Source organism: Solanum stenotomum, chromosome 3 (genome assembly GCF_019186545.1).
Source record: "Solanum stenotomum isolate F172 chromosome 3, ASM1918654v1, whole genome shotgun sequence".
NCBI classification, from domain to species: Eukaryota; Viridiplantae; Streptophyta; class Magnoliopsida; order Solanales; family Solanaceae; genus Solanum; species Solanum stenotomum.
The window spans coordinates 34,700,439-34,725,484 of record NC_064284.1 but is presented as its reverse complement, the minus strand read 5'-3'; the positions used below and the strand labels follow the sequence as shown (position 1 = coordinate 34,725,484).

The window sequence follows — 25,046 nt, the reverse complement described above, 5'->3', positions numbered from 1 at the left end:
GCTCGAAGATCGTTTATTCAATCATAAATATCAAATATACATGTCTGCCTTGCCTAATTTTGAAAAGGAAAGTTAGCCCAAATATATCAATACCCTTTTTATTTCTCACCCTATTTTTAACACTTTCCCTAACATTTTTTTCAAAATCCTCTTTCATATTCTTCTCTGCGCTGCTTTCATGATTCTTCTTTGTCTCCTTTAGATCATCAGCATTCATCCATGGTGGTGTACCACTACACTTCTTCAACAGCTTCAATAGGTACTGCTCCTCCTTTATGTTTATAATCTCTCCTTTATCTTGGTTTAGTAAGTTCTGATATTTGGATCTAGCACCGTTGCTAGTTGTGGATCCAAATATGCTGGTCTCGATCTTCCTCTCTATGACAATGGACGATGTGCTTTGGATGTATATTCCTCAACTTTTGCCAATTTCCTCTTTTGTAAGCAGACAGCTCTTTATTTCTCGCCGATTTTAAGCACTTGTATTGGCAAAAATTTGAGGTGTACATATAAAATCTTGTGAGACACACCACATGTTGATTAATGTAACTGTGGTCCATACTGGCTGTTTGTGTCTTTTATCTTTCTTGTTTTGATTCTCAAACTTGCGATGTGTGCTTTGTCCATGTTTAGAATTCTTATGCAATTAGCTGGTAGTTGTTCAAACTGCTTGTATTCTTGTACCTCTGACTTACTGTAAGCACTATTAGCAATGCCATCTGCTAGTTGATTTCCTTCCATGTATACATGCTAAGCTTTCAAACTGTTTTGTTCCATAATTTGTCTTGCTTCTTCCACTATGTTTAGTATCTCCCATGATATTTTCCATTCCCTAAGTATCATTTTCATGATTCCTAGTGATGAGTTTCTAGAATAACCATCCTGAGCTTGTTTTTATACAGTAAATTAGCCCTCTTTGTACTGCTGTCATGTCAAATATTGTTTTTTATTGATATATTAAGAATTTTGAACACCCTAAACAACAACAATGAGTCGTAGCTCAATGGCAAAAGTATGTCCAATATGTACGCAATATCCAAGTTCGAATCACTGCATGGTCTGCTGTAAAACAGTTAATTAAATGAAAAATGAAATACTTTGTTGTATATAGAGTGGTAGTGGCAATAGTGTGAAGAAATTTGTTTGCCATTGAGGTTCAATTCCCCATGGCCACATTTTTTTTCTATGTTGGCTTTATTTTGGACACCCTTCACGAATTTTCTGCCTATGCCACTGCTCACCAATATATTTGTGCTAATTCCACTACTTTTTATCATGAGTTTAGCTTAAGGTTATGAATAATTCACTCCTAATCCTTTGCCTTCCTAGAAATGGGGAGAAGACTTGAAGCAACCAAACTTTTCAACATGGTATTACAGACGGCGAACATTATAACTATGTTGAAATCTTTCTATCTCCAAAACGAATCCGGCCACATGTAAGATATGTGCGAGTTAAAAACATTATTAAGTAATTAATTAAAAATATGTGTTATTTAATCAGTCAAACATAATTTTAAATGGCATAGTCACACGCTTCAACATTTTCAAAGAAAACATAAAGTTTTAATTAGGAAGTAAGAATTTAAATTAAACAAATCTCACGAGAAAATAAATTAAAGATGTGCTAAACATATCTACATAAAACTAGACAGGGACATTCCATAAAATCCCTTTGTGAACTGACATTATTGCTGGAATGTGAAAAAATTCAAATGTTAAGTTATTCTCTACCTTTCACACTATATATATAATCCTTCTCTAAGTCTTTTATTTCACCAAATCCCCATTTCTCTCTTTCATTTGCTTTCTCTATTATTATTTTTTTTCTCTCCCAATGGCCAACTCTCATGCTTAGAATATCCCCCCTATTCCATTTTCATTGGGCCTTTTGGCCTGAAACTCAAATGTTCGTTCCCAACATTCAACATGTTTCCCCTCTTTCTAGGAGCATTGACTGAATGGATGGAGGTGCTACTACTATAAACCCCTAAGATCTCAGTGTCAGCAGTTGGTGTAGCCTTCTCGCGAATACGATAAGGGGAAAGGGCAGAGGAAGAGGGAGGGGGATATTAGGGAGGGGGAGAACGAGGAGGAGGAGGGGGGACATTCTTAGCATGAGAGTTGGTCATTGGAAGAGAGCAAAAAAAATAATAGAGAAAGCAAATGAAAGAGAGAAATGGGGATTTGGTGAAATAAAAGACTTAGAGAAGGATAATATACTTAGTGTAAAAGGTAGAGAAAAACTTATCATTTGAATTTTTTCACTTCCCAGCAATAGTGTTGGTTCAAAAAGGGCTTTTATGGAATGACCATGTCTGATTTTACTAGATGGGCATAGCCCGTGCTAGAGTACGGCCCAACACACAAATTAAATTATAGTTCTAACAAAAGATTAAACAATTCCACTATAACTTCTCATAAATGATTTTTCACATTCATTCTATAGAACTGAAAATGTCGCTTAAAACATATTCTCTACCATTAAAATTCAACTCAAGAAGCAGATTACTGAAGAATATAATGACAAAAACTGAAAAAACAAAATATTATTTGGTGTTTGTATTCCCTTAACTCTGAACACAATTGATTTACACAATATTTAACAGTTCCGTCACCTTCTATAGCTACCCTTAGAAATTGCCTCAAAAAAGTTGTAGAAATGAAATACATCACCCCTTGAAGTTGAATCATTAGAGACTTCAAGCAATATGACGATTATCATGTCACACCCCTACATCCACACAATAATGAAAAACTTTTTAGATAATTTTTTTCTGTGAATTTCAATTTTATTATTAAAGCTTTTGAGAAAAAAAGGTCCCAACCTCATGTTTAGACTTTGAGATTAGTGAAGGTTCTTAGTAATTTCCAATGTTGATGGCTGCCATGTTAGCATTTTCGAGAGTTGCCTCTTTTAAGATAGGTTTCAGCCAACTGGACTCTCAGCACATTCTCTTGCTCTTGAAGAAGCATGTCACCATACCCAAAGAGCTTCTCAAGAGTATTTTTTGATGGTCAAATTTTGGGAGTCCCTCTCTAGAGTTCCAAAGTTTTTCCTCAATGGCTTCAATTCCAGTGCCTAAAACTCATTTCCTCACCTCATCATCATATTTTCGTGCTCTCAGAGCACCGAAGAAATTTGTTACCACAACAAACGGATGCACATCAGTAATCAACAAAAGAAATTTCATTTTGAATTATCTAGTGTTTGTACCAATAGATTGTCCATGGACGCAATATACAATCTTTACGACAACTTTCTCAGGCATGTTGTCACTTCCAGCACCGGCTCAACATTTTATATTTTCATATGGTGAATATGTTGTGTAGTCGGTTTTTCCATGTGGTGTATGCTTTGCATAGTCGTTTGTTGCCGAAGGATATCAACAAAGAAATACGAAAAAAGCGACAAAATAGCAAATGAAAAAATATAAAGCTAAAATTGCATAAACTTAGTGATGATGGTATGATTGATGTGTGAGTAGAAAGTATATATGTGAAACTTTAGAGAAGGGCAAATACAAATCTTCAAAAATTTTGTGCACAGATGGTACAAACCAAGCAATAGTGTCTTGTGCCTGCATGCAAATTTTACTACATAAGCTCTCTAAATTTCTTAAACTTCTTATCTAGATCAACTCAAACTTGGTACATCAATTTTCTTGTACCATTTAACCGCACTGTAAGATAATTACACAATGTAGCATAACAAAGTAATCTCTACAGTCTACTTACCCCTTTGAGTCCAGCCTCGTCATAATCAATTCTCTTGATCCTTCTACCATGCTCCCTCTCTCCCCTATTTACTCGAGAAAGGGAATTAAGAGTGAAGATAATGAAAGTCGAATCCAAAAAGAGATAAGCGGATGAGTCATTCAAAGAGTCAACCATCATACCAATATACCCTGCATTAACAAAACTGAGGAAAAAAATAATAACATCATGATTAAGTTAAGCATGGAAAATGGATTCTTTTAATGGAATGCCCCCCTTTGGTTCTTAGAGGCAGACCAATAACTATTTTAATAGACATAAGATTCACCTAGAAAAAAAAAAGAACGCATAATTGTCTCCAGATTGATATAGCCGCCTCGACATTTTCAGCATTATATAAGGATAGCCTAAAAAGAAAATCAAGAACCTATCCTAGTATCACTTATTGAAACTTTATAAAGAGGTTAAATACCGAATATCTTAAATATTGAAGAGCTCACTAATTAAATAGCATATTAGTTACTGGTAAAACAAAAGAACGACAACCCTGATTTCTTCCCAAGAAATTATCAAAATGTATGCATGTAATGTAACAATAAATCACTTGAAGCCTACAATTCAGATAATTTTTTAAAGAATTTCGATTATACAAATTTTTGTTATATCTAATATAATAAGCACGGAAAAAAATATTCTAAAAAGAGGATATATATAGTGGTACATGCATGCACATAGAGAAATTTATAACAAAGAGAGAATAGTGGAGATGATAGATCAATTAATTTAGAAGGTACTTAGACAACTCAAAAATGACATAGAAATATGACCATAACACAATCTTCCAAAAAGAAAAAAACTTACTTGTTACACAGTGATACAGTAAACTAGAAAATCAGAAGCTACAAATGTACAATTGATCAATAAGTTAGTTTGATTTTTGAATGTGCTAGATGATAAACAATATTAGATTTAGAAATTGATCTGCAAATGGGGTTGGTGTAGTGGAGATGATAGATCGAGTAATTTAGAAGGCACTTGGACAACTCAAAAATAACATAGAAATATGACCATAACACAGTCTTCCAAAAAGAAAAAAACTTACTTGTTACACAATGATACAGTAAACAAGAAAATCAGAAGCTACAAATGTATAATTGATCAATAAGTTAGTGTTGATTTTTGAATGTGTTAGATGATGAACAATATTAGATTCAGATTGATCTACAAATGGGGTTGGTGTAGTGGAGATGATAGATCGAGTAATTTAGAAGGTACTTGGACAACTAAAAAATGACATAGAAATATGACCATAACACAGTCTTCCAAAAAGAAAAAAACATACTTGTTACACAATGATACAATAAACAAGAAAATCAGAAGCTACAAATGTACAATTGATTAATAAGTTAGTGTTGATTTTTGAATGTGTTAGATGATGAACAATATTAGATTCATAAATTGATCTGCAAATGGGGTTGGTGTAGTAGAGCTGATAGATCGAGTAATTTAAAAGGTACTTGGACAACTCAAAAATGAGATAGAATTATGACCATAACACAGTCTTCCAAAAAGAAAAAAACTTACTTGTTACACTATGATACAGTAAACAAAAAAATCAGAAGCTACAAATGTAAAATTGATCAATAGGTTAGTGTTGAATTTTGAATGTGTTAGACGATGAACAGTATTAGATTTATAAATTGATCTGCAAATGGGGTTGGTGTGTTATCTATGTTTTCAATACTAACATGAAGGAGCAGAAGTAACTTGAGAGACAGAGGAGTATTCAAGTACAAATACCATATCCAAAGTGATAGTCCTAAGTGGAGCCACTACTTGAAGAAGCTAGATAAAGCTCTTCCCAGTTGGCAAAGTTAGTGTCTAGCATCTCTCTGATTTTTCTACAATTATTGATTGTAGTGTTTGTCCTTCTCTTGCTCACTTATATATATAAGGGTAAATATTAGTGCGAGTTGAATCTAAATATTTCTTCAGCATCTAAAAATGAATGACACAATATATATTGAATAACTTGAAAATGGAGAATCGACATATTTGAAGAAGTTTATCAACACATTGAAACAATACTTTTCTAAAATGTAGAAGTTAGTGAATGAATTTTAATTTAAAGTAAAATGAAGCCAAGCTGATGTTTCATCTTCACCAGAGCAACTATGAACCCCAAACACAAAAGTCCACTGTAATAAAGTTTAGATCTGCATAAATCTTGCAAATGAGTGTGATATTGTCTGCCATGATCGTAAGGTTTTTCTCGAAAGAACTCACACTATTAAGAGATTGTACTTCTTATACGTAGTTTCCAATCTTTTCTTCAGAGGTATATTAGCTCTCTCGATTAAGCCCTGTAATGTGTCAACACAACCATAATGAACACAAAAAGATACTTATTTGTGGCTCTTAGTAAATATAACTAATTCACAACCGCCCTCTATATCTTAATACCTAGTCTTGATTTTCCCATTTGTAAGCATGTAACGGAAAAACGAGTGAGTTTTTTTTTTATGTTTTCCATAGATATCTAGTACTCCCTTTCTAGATGACTACACTTTGTAGATTAATACCAACGCAATCATTATTTAAGTACATGAATTGATGTCCAGTCTATAGTAAATATGAATAAATATAGAAAAGAGATGTTCACCGAGGCGTGATCCTCAAGCACATATCATTATGGAACACTGAGAATGCAGTAATTTCGTTGTTCCTGGCTCATATCTCCTTCTCTCGCTCTCCTTGTCTATGTATTTTAAAATACATGAAATATACAACGTTTCTCTTTCTAAAGTTGCAGTGATTGGCGTTTGAAGGATTTTAAGCATATCATATCCTACAAAAAAGAATAAGAGAAAGGTTTTAAGTCTCACATTACCCTGTTTTGCTCCATCTTACAATCATCCATCCCTTAAGATTTGTTGTTTTTATGATAATAATCACCCCACACTAGAAAAATCATGTAAATATCAAATGTGTGAGTGAGGAATTGCTAAAGTAAATAACGCAAAAAAAGTTAGAGAAAGTGGTCGTGGATAGTCAATAACAGTGAAAACACTAGTAATATCTTGGAAGTTCAAACTCTAACAAATAAGTATTTTGCACTACTGGAAAGATAAAAGGAATATATAAAGATTTTCAGGTTCAAGCATATACTTCCGACCATATTAATGCTTATACTCAGCAACATAAGCCAAAAAAATTCATGACTGACCCAGAATCTTCATAATTAACAAGAGAGTATGTTGTAGAAAATCTGTAGGGAAAAGGAATGAAAAAGTGTTTTAGTTCTTTCAAACATACTATCAAACATCAATTTTTAAATTAAGTTAACCAAGCAATATACAATTTAAAGACAGAACACATAATTTGTAATACATCTCATAAGATTACACCTTAGTATCTCAATTCAAACATGAATATTGAATAAGCATAACAGAAAAATTATAGAAAACTACCCAGAAGAACAAATGGCAATTACAGACAATGAAAGTGCAATAACTAAAGAAATATTGCCTTAAAACCTCAAAAAAGCATAAATAGCTCACAATTTGAATGATAACCATTAAAAAGAAAAATTGTATAATTTTACAGAGAGAAATTATGTAAAATATTTATAAACCTAGAAATCAATGAAAGAAAACAATGCTATGCAAATGAAGGGAAAAAAATTAATGAGCATTTACACGTGTTTGATGAGAAAAAAGTACAATACACGATAAAAAAAGATGTTCAATGACCGATCAAACTTGTTCAGGTTTATAGTACAACTCACAGTGTTGTTGGAACAATTACTAATTGATTAACCCTTATTTAGAAGAGGGAGTTGGAAAGGACGAACACAGCTCCAAAAAGTTGTTCCAAATGTAATTCAAGGTGTACTATGTTAGGGCCCAATTTATTAAACAAGGACTGTACTAGCTTTGATAATACATAAAGTATTAATTATAACCTGGCGTGTAATTTCTTTTAAGTCCCCACATGTCTTTGTTAATAAAATTTATAGTTCCTGTGATATTGAAAGTTTATTTGACAAAATTTTCTTCTGGCCAACATTGAACTCTCCATCTCTGCTCACCTTTTCAATTTTCACTTTGTTATTCTTTCTCTCAATCATAGTAATGAAGTTGTTGGATTGAAGTTCCAATTTCTCTGCTTCTCAGGTATTCAGTTCTTAATCATTGTTACATAATGTCTTTTTATATCCTCCGATAGTTTCCTGAATTCTTCGAAAATGTTTCATCATAGAAGATTTTTAATGTTTTAGTGGAAGAAAGTGATAATCTAGGTCATTGAAATGATGACGAAGTTGATGAAGGTTGCCAAGAATTGGGAACACATGCAACTTTTCCCTCGAAAGTTCTAATGCCTAAATTCATTGTAAAAACATTGTCTCTTCCTATTTAAAAGTATTTCAAGAAAATTATTCATTATTCCTGTGATTTATCTCTATACTAATTTAATTGAACTTTATAAGTTGATTCCTCTTTCTTTGTTATTTTTGCACGTGTCGCATAATTTCAAGAGATGTTCTTTTTTTCTTTCTTTATATTCTATAATTGTCAGTTCTATTGTGGTTTTGCTAAAGCATTGAATTTTAAGTTATAAGTTTGTAGCTAAGGTTTATATTAGTTTTGTCATAACTTTTGCGGTTATGTTGAGACTGATGTCGGTAATTCATGGTTTTAGATGATAACCGCGACAATGATTCTTCTTAGTATAGAAATTTGATAAATTTCAGTTCAATTTTGGTTTGATAGGTTTGACCTGTAGAGACAGTAAATTTCATAAACTAATCTCTTCATTTTTGTTCGAAATTATTTCAGTTTTTCCTGTTAGAAATTATTTCAGTGATTTATCAAAGAATTTAACTTTTGGTTAATATACTTTGTATTAGAAGTGAGACTTTTGAAGGACCAAAACATATTCCACTAATTGTACTGCATGCTTTATAGATAATATTTTTCAGTTTTGCATCATTTTTAGGCCTGTAAAGTGTTGTAAATGTTAATGTCTATATTTATGAGACTAAATTATAGAAAATAATGCTTTTGACTTAGGCCCCCAAATTTTTATGAAGAATAAATTATGAGTTAAAATTTCTATACAAAAATTGATTATTTATGATAAAAAGTATAATTTTTTAAAATATATATTATTTTACCCACTTTAACATCCTTTGTACTTTGTTAAAAATAAGAATTAATAGTGAAAAGTGTTGAACAATTTTTTATTTCTTTTTAAATTTTAATTTCAAGCATTACTAAATTCATATTAAAATGTGATATATCAAGTCGTCAACTTCTTGGGTCAAATTCTATGGTTCTAACTCTTATCTTTATTTAATATTTGTCAACTTATTACTTATATAATTATGTTAACAATTGATATAATAATTGCCTTACTGAAAGGATGTTTTTCAATGTTGAGTTAATAAAATCTTACCTAAAACTAATAACTAAATTTTTTTTATTAAAATACTAATAATCTTTATCTAATTAGTGTAAGAAAAATAAAATTTGAATAAATACATATATGAAGTGTGTTTATATTTTAGGCCTCAAATTGAAATTTCGATTTAGACCCCCAATCATGTTGAGCCACCCCTGGGTTTACTCTTGCTCTACTCATGTCCACAATTTGGACTTAACATGTCCAATCCGGTGTTTCGGTTGTTATTTCATCGATGTTCAATCTTAGCGCCATATGTCTGCTAGTAAAATGGCTTTATCAAAAATAGCGACAAGAAGTATTATACAAACCATTCATATAACATTGCTTCTCGGAAAGGTTCACCAAATAAAATACNTACTCATGTCCACAATTTGGACTTAACATGTCCAATCCGGTGTTTCGGTTGTTATTTCATCGATGTTCAATCTTAGCGCCATATGTCTGCTAGTAAAATGGCTTTATCAAAAATAGCGACAAGAAGTATTATACAAACCATTCATATAACATTGCTTCTCGGAGAGGTTCACCAAATAAAATACTTATTTGGTAAAAAAATTTAAAAAATAGAAACATGCAAGTTGAAAATTTTCCCAGAAATCATTAAATCCATAAAAAAAATAGACTTAAAATTTTAAATAGAAATGGAACATCTTGGACGAACACTGCATTAAATCATTGGACCAAAAGCTATTTAGATTGTACTATGATGCATTTAATATTTTATTGTTTGTGGCCCAATTTCATTGGCTATAAAATTTCATGCATTTTTCGAGAGACATCTATATTATGAAATGTCAAACGTGTCTTTATTTTCTTGTTGATTATACTTGCTATAAAACATAGACCTTGGCTTTCTCTTTCCACTTCCCACAACTCTCTTCATCTTCCATCTTTTGAAAGTGCTAGCTCTCTTCATCTTCCATCTTCTGAAAGTGTTGCTACAGTTTAAGGTATTTCTTATCCCTTTGTTCTTCTTCTTTCTTCAATTTTCTTTGTGCTCAAATGATAAACTGAGAATGATAGTTGGATTTTTGTTTCTAATTAAAGGGAAAAATCAAAATGGGTCATTTCTAATAAGGGGTAATACATTGTTGAAAAATTTGATTTTTCCATTCAAATTTCTTTCTAACCAAATGGGTAAATCAAAATAAAAGTTCGTATCTTCAATGTTTTTCCCAATTTTTGGTCGTCAACAAAGGGAATAATCAAAATGATATTTCTATTCATGCAATAGACAAATTCAATTTTTTTGTTGATATTGAATTTGTAATTATGCTTACTTGGTTGATGTACATGTTTTGAACTGTGAGTGTATCTTAGGATAGTTCTGAGCATTGATGACCTATCTGAATTTAACCACTCTATTTGAGATCCCATTTCTTGGGTGGGAAGTCTCAAATTGGAAATAAAGATGTGAGTTTGAAGATGTTGATGTTAGAATTTGTGATATATCCCTCCTCAATTGCTGCTGCACATGTTTTGTCACCCTTTGCAATAAATTTTGAGCGGTTTGTTCTATCTTGAGATTAATCATCATAAAAAATTTGACATCTTTTTGGGTTCAGAAAAATGTTTTAATCTCACACCAACGTGAGACTTTTAGTCTTTTCCATAAACTTTCTAGCATGGACAAGCTATTGCTCAAGCTGATATTAAAATATAATTAACAGAATGAGGTATTGATACAAAAACTACTCTTTTAATCTGATGATTTTTGTCGTAGTGACCTATTTGATAATTCTCATAGTTGTCAATAACAACAACATACCCAGTCAAATTCCACAAATAGAGTATGGAGAGGGTAAAGTGTAAGAAGACCTTATCTCTACTTCATGAAAGTAGAGAAGTTGTTTCCAAAAATTTCATAGTTGTCCAATTGTCTTATTATGTTGGTATAATCGTATAAGAAGCCTCTTGGAGAAGTAATTTAAGGAGTTGCGGCAGGAAAAAATAGTGTTCCAACAAAATAGTATTCTGGCACGACAACGGATGAGGTCACTTACTTTTATTTCGAGTTCTTATGAATTTAACTCCTTTGCAATTAAAGACGTTTGATATTAATACTTTTGGATCCTTGCTCACTTTTATAACTATACCTCGACTTAGCTAATGTGGCAGAAAACAATCAAGGTTTAGAGACAAAACAAGAAGTAGGCTATACTATGGGAAGGGTTAATTCCAGATTCTCTTGATTTTCAAGTCCTTCAGGTACAATCTCACATACTTTTTTCAGGTTCTTCAAATTTTGGCCCCCTTTTGGTTCAAAAGGAACCATAGTGTTCTGTTTAGTGTACTGATAATGGTTAGTGAAGATTATGGTGTTGTATACTGTATTTAGTGCTTATTGGATTTGATCACTTCTGTTAAGTCTTGCCAAAAAATAGGTAAGTAAACATTAATGTAGATGTGCTAAGGTGAGGAATTGCAATTAGCTGCTTCCTGAGATGCACCTAGAAGAGAGATATACGGTGCATAAATAAAATATAAAGAAAAAGGGCAAGTGCGACATTTTATTGCTGTTAGCATTGGTAGCCAAATACATGTGAATATGAGAAGAAAAGGTCAAATCTGTGAGGATTATAAGATAAAATCACATTCTTATATTTCTTAAAGCTAAAAGCAAAAAACACTTGTAGATTTACAGGTTTCAAGACGAAGCTAACTCAAAGCCCCATTCCTATTCTTACTGTTGACAAATGTCTATTATAGTATGTAACATCATAACCATGAAGAATAAGAGAAATGCAGTTTATTGTTCATTTATGCTATTCTTACATCTAGATTGGAAAAAATATTATGCTACTTCTATCTCACTCTATGTCTCATTTCAAGGTACACTAACATTATGAGTTAGAAGGAGTTGATCTACGTGGAAATTAAATAACAAACATTACTGGTGTTATCTTATTTTTCATGTTTGGAATGCCTAATTGTCTTAAGAATAACACCAGTATCTATAGTTATGTTGTTTAGTTTCAGACAAACATTTCTCTCCTTAATTGAGGGTTGGAGTAAGTACTTTGGCTAATTGTTACAACTTAAATCTGATTTGTCATTTTTAGCCTCGAAGGCTGTAGTTAAATTCACCTTTAAAAAGCATGGTAGCTAATGTTGTGATCTTTCATTGACTGTCTATATTTACTCTATTTTGGCATCTATCGTTGATCAACCTTTGCACATAGTCATCTTTTCCTTGCGTCAATCATATCAACATATGAGAATTTTAGCTTCTTCTTTTTTTATGTGCTACTTTTGAACTGCTATTTTATTGTTCGCTGCTATCCTTCGCATCAAATGATTATGCAAAACATCCACAATTTGAAAGTATAAAATATTGGGCCCGTGCTAGCAATGTAGCAAACTCGGTGGAGTTGGAAAGAGGATTCCAAGACCTTTCATTTGATATCTTATGGGCCACCTAGCTCATCTTGTATTGAAAGTTATGTTCGTTTGAAGTTGACTCAAAACTCACAACTTAAGCATAACTTGCAATATTTTAGATTTTGCTATTTCCAATTTAGTTCTTTCTAATTTTAGCTCTTTCAAATACCAAGGTGTTACAAAAATAAACTCATATGAATAGAAAATTACTTTTAAGGCTCCAAACTTTAATACTTTATTAGATCATACAATGGACTACTTTATTAATAGCATATCTACATATAATATATTAATATGTGAGTGCACAAAATATAAATTACTAACATAGAAATCTCCAATAGTCGATAGTTATTGTGTTGAGCTATTTTTAATAGTACTCTAAATTTTGTTTGGATTGTTAATTAATTGCTTAAACTTGATCTCACCAATAGGGCTGGAGCTATGGATTGGATACCCTTCGCCGAAACATTACATGATATATTTAGATCAAATACTACTTTTTAAAATCATATTTGAGCTCGAAGCTCGTTTATTCAATCATAAATACCAAAAATACATGTCTGTCTGGCCCAACTTTGAAAAGGAAAGTTAGCCCAAACATATCAATACTCTTTTTATTTTTACCCTATTTTTAACACTTTCCCTAACATTTGTTTCGAAATCCTCCTCTTTCATATTCTTCTCCGCGGCGCCTTCATGATTCTCCTTTGTGTCCTTTAGATCATCAGCATTCAACCATGGTGGTGTACCATACACATCTTCAACAACTTCAATAGGTACAGCTCCTCCTTATCTTCCTCCTACATTATGTTTCTAATCTCTCCTTTATCTTGGTTTAGTATGTTCTGATTTCTGGATCTAGCACTGTTGCTAGTCGTGGGTCAGAATATGATACTCTCGATCTTCCTCTCTATAACAATGGACGATGTGCTTTGTATGTATAGTCCTCGACTTTTACCGATTTCCTCTTTTATAAGCAGGTAGCTCTTTATTTCTCACCGATTTTAAGCACTAGTATTGGCAAACATTTGAGGTGTACATATAAAATCTTGTGAGACTCACCACATCTTGATTAATGTAGTTGTGGTCCATACTGGCGGTTTATGTCTTTTATCTTTCTTGTCTTGATTCTAAAACTTGTGATTTGTGCTTTGTCCATGTTTAGAATTTTTCTTCAATTAGCTGGTAGTTGTTCAAACTACTTGTATTCATGTACCTCCGACTTACTGTAAGCACTATTAGCAATGACATCTGTTGGCTGATTTCCTTCCCTGTATACATGCTGAACTTTGAAGTTGTTTTGTTCCAAAATTTGTCTTACTTCTTCCACTATGTTTAGTATCTCCCATGGTATTTTCCATTTCCTAAGTATCATTTTCATGATTCCTAGTGATCTGTTTCTAGAATAACTTTCCTGAGCTTGTTTTTTATATAGTAAATTAGCCCTCTTACTAAAGTTGTCACGTCAAATATTACTTTATATTGATATATTAAACATTTTGAACACCCTAAACAATAACAATGAGTCATACCTCAGTGGCAAAAGTGTGTCCAATATGTACACAATACCCAAGTTCGAATCACTACATCTATGTTTTGTATGTTTTGTTTAATGTGGTCTGCTGTAAAACAGTTAGTTAAATAAAATATGAATAACATTGTTGTATATAGAGTGGTAGCTTAATGGCAATAGTGTGAAGAAGTTTGTTTTCCATTGAGGTTCAATTCCCTATGGCCACATTTTTTTTCTGTGTTGGCTTTAATTTGGACACCCTTCACAAATTTTCTGCCTATGCCACCCATTGCTCACCAATATATTTGTGCTAATTCCAGTACTTTTTATATGAGTTTAGCTTAAGGTTATGAATAATTCACTCCTAACCCTTTGCCTTCCTAGAAGGGGGGAGAAGACTCGAAGAACCCAAACTTTTCAACATGGTATTAGAGACGGCGAACATTATAACTACATTGAAATTTTTCTATCTCCAAAATGAATTAGGCCACATATGAGAAATGTTTCACGCCTCGAGCCTACACCCTGGACGTGATCGGCAGCCGAAGACCATTGCTTTTCCCAAGCGAACCCTAGGCCTGACTTACTTGACTCAGCGGAAGACTTAAAGTAAACAAAGATAAGTTCATATAATAAACTGGAATGTTATAAAGGAACATTCAACTTGCCATTAAGGCAAACTCAAGTCTCAACATGGAATAATGACAATGAAAAGACTAAAAACTAACATCTGACTGTCTATGAAGCCTCTAATAACAATTGAGATGGATGTTGGGACAAACCCCACAACATCCTAATAAACTAAACTAGAAAGCAATGAAATGGATCCTCCGGAAAGCAAGGAGGCTCACCAACAGACTCTGGACTACTCACTGGATCAACGACGCGTTGGGATGCTGATCCTAGTTACCTGTGTCTGTATCATAATATGATGCACGCCAATTGACATCAGTACATTGAATGTACGAGTATGTGAGTTGTAATGCTAAAATAACAAAGGCTAGAAAGAATCTGAGAGAAACTGAAGAACTTACCTGGCTCAACTCAACTCAATATGACTGAACTCATTTCAATATAAAGCAGTTTAAAAGCAAGTGCAATATAAAGAAAAGTTGTTTAAAAACATGATATCAACTCTGTGTGTATGCAAGATACAAATAACTCTGAGATGTATTTAAATTACAATAATTTGATGTATATAAAAAAATACAATAACTTCTGTGGGAGTTTCTCTAACCAACAACCATCACTTAAGAGCTATAGTGATGATATAACGATCTTCCTCACGCTGCCAGCGCATCCTATACCTGGCCAAAGGTATAGGACCTGAACTACCTAATGGATCCACTAGTCTATTTCGAAAAGGGTTCATCTAAAAAGTAAGACCCTTTTTCTACCCATGATGGCTACATGGTTTAGGGGGGATGATAGTTGTATGAAATCTTCCCCATCGGTGCTCAATACTACTCCCAAAAATATACTATTTCTTTATGTGTAAAAACATACTTCTTCTGTGATTTGATATTAGTGCTTAAAAACTTAGTTCAAAGGCTATCTTGGAAAATCTTTGTTTCCCTGCTTGCTTCATTTAGAAAGCTATTACTCTTTTGTGAAAACTAGCCGAAGGATCTTTGGAAATCTCAATATCCGTTCTTATTTAAATGTGAGAAAACATTTAAAATCTTTTTGGGAATACTTAGTCCCCCTATACTTTTGAAGAAATGAACTTCAAACTTTACCTTATATTCTTTGCTTAACTTCAAACTTAAGTCTTAAAACAAGTTAAAACGTTTGTAAAAGTCTTATGAAAACTTGAAATGAACTTCTCTTACTTGACTTTTGACTTTGATCTTAACTCTTGCTTGAATTGACTCTTAACTGATCCTTGAATTGAATTATGGATTCAAGGATTATGATTTGTGTTTGGAAAGATCTCTTGATGTTTAGGAATGATTTCGAATAGCTAAACTTGAGAAAAGTTACGAAATCACATTCTTGGAACATGTCCACGACGCGGAGGTGTTTTAACTAATTACTCGGGAAATTAAATTTTGAGACAGAGGAGTCCGCGTCCTCTCCGCAACGCAGAGCAGATTTTTGTTCTCTGTGGGAACAAGTCCGCGACGCGGACTTGTTTCATGAACCTTACTCGACTTTTTCCTTCTTTGTTTTTCAGCCTCAACCCACCTAAATTCGATTATCTTACTCAAATTCATTTTAGATCTCGATATCCAGCGTATGTACTCAAGAACCTAACTCAAAGTAACTCTAAAACACAATGTAAAGATCTCTGAAACTCCACAATTCAACCCAATTTAAGAACAACATTCAAATTCAAGAATTCATGTCAAGAACATCAAGTTTCAAACTCTTTTAGGATGAATTGCGCTGAAACTAAATATGTTTGGCGCATGGTTAATGAACTCAACGCTATGAGAGACTCACATACCTTGTAGAATCAATTCCTTGGCGAATCCACAACCAAAATCTATCGTTCTTGGCGAAACTTGCTATTCCTCTTCTCCTTTCTCTTGCGTTCTTTCTCCAAAAGCCCTAACTCTATTTCTCAAAAGCGTAAACTGATATAACTCAGTCTTGACCCCACTTAATTTACTAAAAATGGATTTAATTAATTGGGTAAGGAAAAGACCAAACTACCCCTTTTGAAATTCCGGATTGGGCATTTCTTTATTCGAACAGCCCAACTTCCAACGAAAATAATTCACTCATACAAACTCGGAATCGTGCAAACTAAATGGTGTTGGAAAGATAAATCCAAGAGCTTTCTAAACATATTTGAAACTACACCCAACTCATCCTGAGCTAGGATTTATGGTCGATTAAAGTTGACCAAAATCTCAACTTTACATTACTTAAAAATTTCCAGATTTCCTTATACTTTCCAAAGATGATTATTTCAAGTTCTTAGCTTCTTTCTAGCTATTTCAAGTTGCGAGATGTTACAATATCTCCCCCTTGGGAACATTCATCCTCTAATGAGATTATTCTTACTAGGCTAATGGGGTAACATTAAGTTCAAAGACCCAACAAGCAAATGCAAACAACCAACATGCTCACTCACAATTTAAAGAGTACTAAGAAGAAAATTAGTACCTTGGTCTGCACTTTCTCCAAATTCAAAGAGATGTGGATATCTCTTCTTCATATCATCTTCAGCTTCCCATGTAGCTTCTTCAACAAATTGGTTCCTCCAAAGGACTTTGACTGATGCAACCTCTTTTGTCCTTAACTTGTGCATTTGGCGATCTAGAATTTGGACTAGAATCTCCTCATAAGATAAGCTATCCTTGATCTCAATATTTTCAGTTGGTACTATCAATGAAGGATCTCTCATGCACTTCTTCAACATGGAGATGTGAAATACCGGATGAACCACTGCTAGCTCTTGTGGTAGCTCTAGCTCATAAGCTACATTGCCCATCCTTTTGGATATTTGATAAGGTCCAATATACCGGGGACTAAGTTTCCCCTTCTTACCAAACCTCATAACACCCTTCATGGGTGAAACTTTTAGATATACCCAATCATCTACTTCGAACTCTAACACCCTTCTTCTAACATCAGTGTAGGATTTCTGACGACTTTGTGCCGTTTTCAACCTCTCTTGAATCACTTTAAATTTCTCCATAGCTTGATGGACTAAATCTAGCCCTGTCAACCCTTCTTCACCAACTTCAAACCATCCAATATGAGATCTGCATCCTCTTCCATAAAGAGCTTCATACGGAGCCATTTGGATGCTAGAGTGGTAATTGTTGTTGTAAGCAAACTCAATTAAAGGTAGGTGATCATCCCAATTACTTTTGAAATCAATCACACATGCCCTCAACATATCTTCTAATGTCTGAATGGTACGCTTTGCTTGCCCATCTGTCTGAGGATGAAAGGCAGTACTCAAATTCACCTTTGAACCCAAGCCTTTTTGGAATGACTTCCAAAACAGGGCAATAAATTGCGCGCCTCTATCTGAAATAATGGAGACCGGAACCCCATGAAGTCTTACCACCTCTTGAATATAAAGCTTAGCATAATCTTCTACTGAGTTGGTAGTCTTTACCGGCAAAAAGTGGGTTGATTTCATCATTCTATCGACAATCACCCAAATAGAATCATGTTGCCTGCGAGACCTTGGCAAGCCTGTGATGAAATCCATATTAATAATCTCCCACTTCCATTCCGGAAGTTCTATATTCTGAGCCAAGCCACCAGGCCTTTGGTGTTCTACTTTAACTTGTTGGCAATTTGGGCACTTAGCAACAAATTCTGCAATGCCCTTATTTATACGATTCCACCAGTACACCTCCTTCAAATCAAGATACATCTTTGTGGAACCCAGATGAATGGAATATCTGGAGCTATGAGCTTCTTCCATGATTCTCTCTTAGATTCCATCCACCATTGGTACGCACAAGCTACCTTGATATCTCAATACACCATCTCCCCCTTGTTCAAAAGCTAATACTCTTTGCTTATGAACATTTGGTTTTAAGTCTAGCACAATGGGGTCTTGGTCTTGTTTCTCTTTCACTTCTAACACTAATGATGACAACCCCATTCGTCACCACTATTCCTCCTTCTGTGGAATTCATAAGTCTGACTCCCAGGTATGCAAGTCTGTGCACATCTTTTGCTAACTCTTTATTTTCTTCCTCAACATGGGCGGTACTACCCATAGACAACCTGTTTAAAGCATCAGCAACAACATTAGCCTTACCTGGGTGGTAAAGAATACTCATGTCATAATCCTTGGGTAATTCTAACCACCTCCTCTGTTTGAGATTAAGCTCTTTCTGCGTGAACACATATTGTACGCTCTTGTGATCAGTGAATACGTCAACATGAACACCATACAAATAGTGACGCCATATCTTCAACGCAAATACTACAACAGTCAACTCTAAGTCATGGGTTAGGTAGTTCTTTTCATGAACTTTTAACTGTCTGGAGGCATAAGCTATAACTTTGCCGTTCTACATTAAAACACAACCTAAGCAAACTCTAGATGCATCACAATACACCACAAAACCTTGAGTACCTTTCGGTAAGGTCAAAACTGGAGCAGTAGTCAACCTCTTCTTCAATTCCTGAAAGCTTTTCTCACAAGCTTCAAACCATTGAAATTTCTCTGTCTTCTAAGTCAACTTTGTCAAAGGTGACGAAATGGACGAGAAACCCTCTACAAACCTTCTATAATAGTCAGCCAAACCCAAGAAACTCCTAATATCAGTTGAAGATGTAGGTCTAGGCCAATTCTGCAGTGCCTCAATTTTCTGAGTATCGACTTTAATCCCCTCTCCTGACACAATATGGCCTAAGAATGCCACAGACTCAAGCCAAAATTCACACTTAGAGAATTTTGCATACAATTCCTCATCTTTCAACTTCTGAAGAACTATTCTGAGATGGCTAGCATGATCTTCTTCATTCCTTTAATAGATTAGTATGTCATCAATGAAGACGATAACAAACATATCTAAATAAGGTTTGAAGAATCTATTCATAAGATCCATGAACGCTGCTGGGGCATTGGTCAAACCAAAGGACATGACCAAAAACTCATAATGACCATATCTAGTTCTGAAAGCTGTCATGGGAATATCACATTCCCTTACTCTTAACTGATGATAACCCGATCTGAGGTCAATTTTCGATAAACCAGGAAGCACCCTGAAGTTGATCGAAGAGATCATTAATTCTTGGAAGAGGATACTTATTTTTGATGGTAACCTTGTTCAACTGGCGGTATTCTATACACATCCTAAGGGAGCCATCTTTCTTTCTCACAAATAAGACCGGAGCGCCCCAAGGTGAGACTCTTGGTCGAATAAAGCCCTTATCTAAGAGATCCCTTAACTGCTCCTTAAGCTCTTTCAACTTTGCTGGTGCCATTCTATATGGCGGAAAAGATATCGGACACGTATTTGGAAGAAGATCTATACCGAAGTCTATTTCTCTCTCAGGAGGGACTTCAGGAAGATCATCTGGAAACTCTTTTACTACTGGAACTGACTAAATAGGAGGTACCTCAACACTTGAGTCATTAACTCGGACTAAGTGATAGATACAACCTTTAGAAACTAACTTCATTGCCTTAAGGTACGAAATGAAACGACCCTTAGGCACTGCTGAACTACTTTTCCACTCTAAGATTACCTCATTTGGAAACTGAAACTCGACTACTCGAGTTCTACAATCAACTGAGGCATAATAGGTATGAAGCCTGTCCATACCAAGAATGACATCAAACTCTACCATGTCTAACTCAATTATATCAGCCATGGTACTCTTGTGATTGACGGAAATGGGACAATCATGATAGACTCTCTCTGCTAGAATAGACTCACCAATAGGTGTGGAAATGCTGAATGGTTCACTAACTTGCTCAGGAATAACATCAAAATTCATAGCAACATATGGGGTTACAAAATATAAACTCGCTCCTGGATCTAGCAAAGCATAAACAGTAAAGTCAAAGACTTGAATCATTCCAGTGACAACATCTGGTGAATCCTCTTGCTATTGGCGACTAGTGATCGCATAGAGGCGGTTTGCTCCTCTGCCTGTACCGGAAGTAGCTCCTCTAGGTGCAACTCTACCTGGTGGAGCGACTGAAGAAGACTGGGCTCTATTGCTCCCATTACCCTGCTTGTTCTTTGGACACTCTCGTATGAAGTGCCCTCTCTGACCACACTTGAAACAACCAGTGGTGCCCTCACGACAAACACCTGAGTGGTTCCTACCACACTTGGCGCAGACAGGAAGCTTACTTCCCCCTTGCACTACACTACCCTAAGAATAGGCAGGTTTAGCTCTGGAATTCTTACCATAGTACTCACTATTGTTCTTAGGTGCAAGTGCACTAGCAGATGATGGAGCAGGACCCTTTTGCTTCTGTGGGAAAGAAGACCGGTTGGCATTACTCATCTGCTGCCCGGACTCATTCCCTGTCTTAGCCCTCTTGTTCTTGAACTCATCCCTATCTCTCAGCTTCTCTTGCTCTACCTACTGCGCATAGACCATCAACCTCGAAATGTCTATATCCCCAATATGCATTGCTGCCCGGCCCTCTATGCTTGATAGATGACCCAAACTAACAACAAACAAACTCATCCTACCTCTCATGTCCGCAACCATTTTAGGAGCGTAGCGAGACAGTTGGGTGAACTTCAATCCATACTCATGCACACTCAGAGAATCCTGCTTAAGTGTTAGAAATTCCCGTACCTTAGCCTCTTTCGATTCTCGGGGAAAGAAGCGCCCCAAGAAAGCTTCCTCAAAATAGGCCCAGCTCGCAGGTGGTGCATCCTCAGCTCTGCACTGATCGAACTAAGTCCTAGCAACATTCTTCATCTGATATGCAGCTAGCTCAACTCTCACAGTATCAACAACATGCATAACATCAAACACCTTTTTCAGTTCCTCAATGAAGTTTTTTGGATCCTCTACAGTGCGTGACCCAGTGAAACTTGGAGGGTTCATCCTCAAGAACTAACGAATCCTTGAAGTGTCATCCTTTTCTTGTCGAGCTCCTCTCTGCTGCCCAGCTTGATTGGTTACAACTTGGCTAAGCATCCTTATAGCCTCTCTAAACTCAGCATTAGAGATCTCTCTTTGCGGTTGCACTTCAGGTGCATTAGGTAACTCTTTCTCATGTGGTTCAACATTTCTCCTAGCTGGACGACCTCATGCTGCTCTTCGTAGAGGCATCGTAATCTGAAACACGCACAAGCACGAATTAGGGAGAAACTTTTTAAAGATCAACTCTAACGCACGAAATGAGTGTGAAAAAAGTGAAAGAATTCCTAAATGTTGCAGCTTCCTAATTATAGATGTGGCACGCTTCACACCGATAATTAGGACTCTATAGACATGACTTCATAGACTCCCTAGGACTCTTGAACTCTGTGCTCTGATACCAAGTTTATCACACCCCGAGCCAACACCCTGAACATGGCCGGCACTCGAAGACCATTGCTGGCCCCCAAGCAAACCCTTGGCCTGATTTACTTGACTCAGCAGAAGACTTAAACTAAACAAAGATAAGTTCATCTAATAAACTAGAATGTTATAAAGGAACATTCAACTGGCCATTAAGGCAAACTCAAGTCTCAACATGGAATAACGACAATGAAAAGACTAAAAACTAATATCTGACTATCTGTGAAGCCTCTAATAACAACTGAGATGGATATTGGGACAAACCCACAACATCATAATAAACTAAACTAGAAGGTAATGAAATGGATCCTCTGGAAAGCAAAGAGGCTCACCAACAGACTCCGGACTGCTCACTGGATCAAATGACGCGTCAGGTTGCCGATCCTAGTTACCTATGTCTGCATCATAATACGATGCAGGCCAACTGGCATCAGTACATTGAATGTACGAGTATGCGAGTTGGAATGCTAAAATAACAAAGGCTAGAAAGAATCTGAGAGAAACTGAAGAACTTACCTGGCTCAACTCAACTCAACATGACTGAACTCAATTCAATATAAAGCAGTTTAAAAGCAAGTGTAATATAAAGAAAAGCTATTTAAAAACATGATATCAACTCTGTGTATATGCAAGATACAAATAACTCTTAGAAGTAGTTAAAATACAATAAACTGATATATATAAAAAAAATACAATAACTTCTGTGGTAGTTTCTCTAACCGGCAACCATCACTTAAGAGTTATAGTGATGATACAACGATCTTCCTAACGCTGCCAACACATCCTATACCTGGTCAAAGGTATAGGACCTGGACTGCCTAATGGATCCACTAGTCTATTTCGAAAAGGGTTCATCTAAAAAGTATGACCCTTTTCTACCAATGATGGCTACATGGTTTAAGGGGGTTGATAGTTGTATGAACTCTTTCCCATCGGTGCTCAATACTACTCCCAAAAATATGTCTTTATGTTTAAAAACATACTTCTTCTGTGATTGAGATTAGTGCTCAAAAACTTAGTGCAAAGGCGATCTTGGAAATTATCTTTTTCCCTGCCTGCTTCATTTAGAAAGCTATTACTCTTTTCTGAAAACTAGCCGAATGCTCTTTGGAAATCTCAGTTTCCGTTCTTATTTAAATGTGAAAAAACATTTAAAATCTCTTTGGGAATACTTAGTCCCCCTATACTTTTGAAGAAATGAACTTCAAACTTTACCTTTTACTCTCTGCTTAATATCAAACTTAAGTGTTAAAACAAGTTAAAACGTTTGTAAAAGACTTATGAAAACATGAAATGAACTTCTCTTAGTTGACTTTTGACTTTGATCTTAACTCTTGCTTGAATTGACTCTCAACTGATACTTGAATTGAATTATGGATTCAAGGTTTATGATTTGTGTTTGGAAAGACCTCTTGATGTTTAGGAATGATTTCAAATAGCTAAACTTGAGAAAAGTTACGAAATCACCGTCATGGAACATGTCTGCGACGCGGAGATATTTTAAATAATTACTCGCAAAATTAAATTTTGAGACAGAGGAGTCTGCGTCCTCTCCGTGACGCAGAGCAGATTTTTGTTCACTGTGGGAACAAGTCCGCGACGCGGACTTGTTTCATGAACCTTACTCGACTTTTTCCTTCTTCGTTTTTCAGCCTCAACCCACCTAAATTCGATTATCTTCCTCTAATTCGTTTTAAATCCCAATATCCAGCGTATGTACTCAAGAACCTAACTCAAAGTAACACTAAAACACAATGTAAAGATCTCGAAAACTCCTCAATTCAACCCAATTTAAGAGCAACATTCAAATTCAAGAATTCATGTCAAGAACATCAACTTTCAAACTCTTTTAGGATGAATTGTGCTAAAACTAAACATGTTTGGCGCCTGGGTGAATGAACCCAACGCTATGAGAGACTCACATACCTTGTAGGATCAGTTCCTTGGCGAATCCACAACCAAAATCGATCGTTCTTGACGAATCTTGCTTTCCTCTTCTCCTTTCTCTTGCGTTCTTTCTCCAAAAGCCCTAACTCTATTGCTCAAAAGCGTAAACTGAACTAACTCAGTCTTGACCCCACTTAATTTACTAAAAACGGATTTAATTAATTGGGTAAGGAAAAGACCAAACTACCACTTTTTAAATTCCGGATAGGGCATTTCTTTATTCGAACAACCCAACTTCAAACGAACATAATTCACTCATACGAACTTGGAATCGTGCAAAATCAATGGCGTTGGAAAGATAAATCCAAGAGATTTACAACCATATATGGAACTACACCCAACTCATCCTGAGCTACAGTTTATGGTCGATTAAAGTTGACCAAAATCTCAACTTTACATTACTTAAAAATTTCCAGATTTCCTTATACTTTCCAAAAATGATTATTTCAAGTTCTTAGCTTCTTTCTAGCTATTTCAATTTGCGAGATGTTACAAAATGTGTGAGTTAAAAACATTATTAAGTAATTAATTAAAAATATTTGATAGTTAATCAGACAAACGTAATTTTAAATGACATTGTCATATGCTTCAACATTTTCAAAGAAAACATAAAGTTTTAATTAGGAAGTAAGAATTTAAATTAAACAAATCTCCTGAGAAAATAAATTAAAGATGTGGTCAACATATATACATAAAACTAGACATGGTCATTCCACAAAAGTACTTTGTGAACTGACACTATTGATGGAAAGTGAAAAAAACTCAAATGTTAAGTTTTTCTCTACCTTCCACAGTATATATATAATCCTTCTGTAAGTCTTTTATTCCACCCAATCCCCATTTCTCTCTTTCATTTGCTTTCTTTATTATTATTATTATTTCTCTCCCAATGGCCAACTCTCATGCTAAGAATGTCCCCCCTCCTCCTCCTCCTCCCCCTCCCCAAACCCCCCCTCCATCTTCCCCTGCCCCTTCTCCTCCTTGTGTTCACAAGGAGGCTACACCAACTGCTGACACTCAGATCTTAATTAGGGGTTTATGGGAGTACCGCCTTATCCACTCAG

The 25,046-nt window shown here is 35.0% G+C and overlaps 1 protein-coding gene across 1 annotated transcript in view; it reads right to left on the bottom strand.

Moving 5' to 3' along the window:
* Window positions 1–21,197, bottom strand: part of LOC125857448 (uncharacterized) — a 622,948-nt gene extending 601,751 nt beyond the window's left edge. Inside the window, exon 1 of the mRNA XM_049537041.1 lies at window positions 21,191–21,197. The gene's annotated coding sequence lies outside the window, so the exon portion shown is untranslated. The remainder of the gene's footprint in view (window positions 1–21,190) is intronic.
* Between the last annotated feature and the right edge of the window lie 3,849 nt (window positions 21,198–25,046).